This window comes from Vicia villosa, linkage group LG2 (genome assembly GCF_029867415.1).
Source record: "Vicia villosa cultivar HV-30 ecotype Madison, WI linkage group LG2, Vvil1.0, whole genome shotgun sequence".
Lineage (NCBI taxonomy): Eukaryota > Viridiplantae > Streptophyta > Magnoliopsida > Fabales > Fabaceae > Vicia > Vicia villosa.
In genome coordinates this window covers 52,979,217-52,982,336 of record NC_081181.1, presented here as the reverse complement: position 1 = coordinate 52,982,336, position 3,120 = coordinate 52,979,217, and the positions used below count along the sequence as shown (strand labels likewise).

General features: G+C 31.4%; 1 long non-coding RNA gene across 1 annotated transcript; it reads right to left on the bottom strand.

Annotated features, from left to right (window-relative positions):
* Positions 1-453: 453 nt before the first annotated feature.
* LOC131646177 (uncharacterized) lies at positions 454-2,591 on the bottom strand. The gene is made up of 2 exons (XR_009297327.1): positions 2,514-2,591; positions 454-758 (listed from the first exon to the last, which is right to left on the bottom strand). It is a non-coding gene; the product is annotated as an uncharacterized LOC131646177 (long non-coding RNA).
* Positions 2,592-3,120: the final 529 nt, after the last annotated feature.

Below are 3,120 nucleotides of genomic sequence, written 5' to 3'. Positions count from 1 at the left end.
ATCATCTCCATTCCGGTTACCAGCATTCGCTTGAGGAATCTGACCAATGGAGCCAGCCAACATCCTCAACGCCTCAGCAATGGCATCATCATTCCTGCCTGCAACCATCGTCCTATGACAACCAAACAACCAGACAAACAGTATCGATCGTGTCAGATACACAAATCAAATACAACAGGATTAGAAAACATTAACAACTATTGACCAACTGGTCGACCATGCTCTGATACCACTAATGTAACACCCCTTTTATACCCCAAAATGAATAAGCATATAATCAGAGAATAAGCATGCATATAATTCAAAAGGGAGTCACATCGGCGTTTTAAATATACGAAAAGCTTTTAAAAAACCGACAGCATTTATCTACAATATACGATACACCTGGTCATTTCAAATAACACCTAAACAGTTACTCATAATTCATACAGAATATGCATTCACAGCGAAAAATATTAAAATACTCATGTATTTCATAAAATGATTCATGTCCCATACCATGATCATATCTCAATAATCATCTCAACATAAAATAAATCATAATCAGAATATTTGGCTTGAAAGCCTCTCAAACAACAAGTAGCCAAATAACAAGTTCTCAAGTCATAAACATAATACATAACCAAATAGAAACATGAGTTCAACACGACTAGTCTACCCAGTGTTACATGACCAGAGCATCGACTCACTACCTAATCTCCAACAAACACGGAAGAAAACTCCGGCTAGATCGCGCACGAGCTACTAAACTCCAGAACCTGCATGTCGCCAAACGAGGGCAACATTAAAACAGAAAGGGTGAGAATACGAATCATTATGAAGTAAGTATAATAAGATACAATGGTTAAAATCAACAATTATAGGAATTTATTACACCATGCCTAATCATGTAAAATAATACTAATCAATATATTCACATATATTAAGCATTCGACAAGTACAAAGAGTATATTATTCCAATTTCAATACTATATTTCCAATTATGCACATAACCATAATTATCACATATTCACACATTTAACAAGTATGTATCAAAACATCACCCATTTCAATTATCAAACTCATACACATATCACAACTACATCAATTTCACATTTTCAATTACCGCATAACTCTAATGTGACTCAATGCAAGATATGTGACGCTATGCATGTGGTACCGCAATGTGAACCCAACGTTTCACCGCTTTCCGATTCAATATCTAGAATCCAAGCCACGCTTCTGATACGGACAAGATCAAAGCCACCACGTATTTTTCCAATTAAGGATCAACGTATTCTACGTCTATTTCCATTCAAGGATCACCGTCTATTACCATGTGAACCCACAGTTTCATCGCTTCCACAATAAAGCCGACTATGCCATGAATGAATGTACAATTACCAACCAACTATGCAATTAAAATTATCTCATCAATCTTAACTTACCGCATACCCATAATAATTCAACTCTATGAATTATATATCAAATTGTACACAACATTCACAACACATTGATATCAATCCACATAATAGAAACAATATTCAATTATGATTCACAAAATACAATTAACACTAGTAAATCATACTATCTCATGTTAATTCATATTGCCAACAAAATATAAGAATATACTTCCAAACCAAGTATCAATTCATTAGTATTGTGCAAAAAATACGATTACGGTCAAATTCTCAAGATACCGTATTTTACCGACAAAACCGAATAATTGATCTAATTCCAAATTTATTTCAATCAATTAAACTCATTGAAATTAATTAAACTATTAATTAAATCAACTAATTAATAATTACACTACATTAGTTCCAAGTTTCTAATTCATTTTCTATTCTAAAACCAATATTTAATATAAAAGATATTCAAATTCACACTATTTCGGTCGGTCCGTAAATATCACATTTTCAACAAATTAACAACACCATGTAAATCTACTAATTAAACTTAGCTACCACGTAAATTTTCATTAAATTTTGGATAACTAATTATACCGCTTAATTCCGCTATTCGGTCAAACGGGACTGTTTAAATTATATAGCATTAATTATGCCGTCTGTCTAAGCGTTCTACCAGTAGCCAACCAATTTGTTTTACTCTTAAAACATATGTAGTGACTATACCAACTTGTAACAACCATTATTATTATTATAATTATACTAAAGACATGTAGTAACTTAGAATGTGAGTCTTTCTGTGATGTCAATGGTCATCTAAAAACATGCTGATGCCGCTACTGTATATATCAATTTGATATTATATCTATCAGATTGTTCTATCCAGCAAAAACAATATTTCCTACAATATACATATATGTTAATAGGTGATTATTAGTCATCTATCAATTTCAACAATGTACCCATTACTATCATCAAAACATGTTCCTAACAACAATTTCATGAATTCTCAACAAAACCTAACATGTCAAAAACCTAAATTAGAAGAACAAAATCCCTAAATCATGTTTATCTACCCAATGACCCAATCTTACTAACCCATAATAATAAGGATTCCCCCCTTACCTCTTCAATTTCTCCTTCAAACCCTAGCTCCTCTTTTCTTCCCCTTTCTCTTTTTCTCCTTTCTTCTTTTTCTTTCTCAGCTTCTCTATTTCTATCTATCCGTGTAAAATGAAATAATGAATAGAAACTAGGTCACTCCCTCATCCTAACCTCTACTAAGTTATACTATATGGGCCTAAATATATCACCTCCTATTTACTCCTAACATCACTAAATAAGCCCAATATAATATATTCTATATATTATTTCTATTTTAGTTACTAAATTAAATAACACCAATAATTAAATAGACACAAATATACACACCAAGTTAGTTAATATATATCAATTAACACACCAAATTAATTAATATAATCAATTATTATACCATCTAACAATCAATTAATTAATTAACACACCAAATAAAGTCAAATAAAATAGTAAAATAAATACCGATAAAATCCTCTAATAACTCAATGTCTCATATTTCCGGTCAAACCTTAATTACTCATAAAATTCCCAAAACGCTAAATATTAACTCATTAATATTTCTAATACTAAAAATATTAAAATTTTCGATTAAATATCGATCCGCTATCCCGAACTAATACCGAGTAAATCGTCCCAA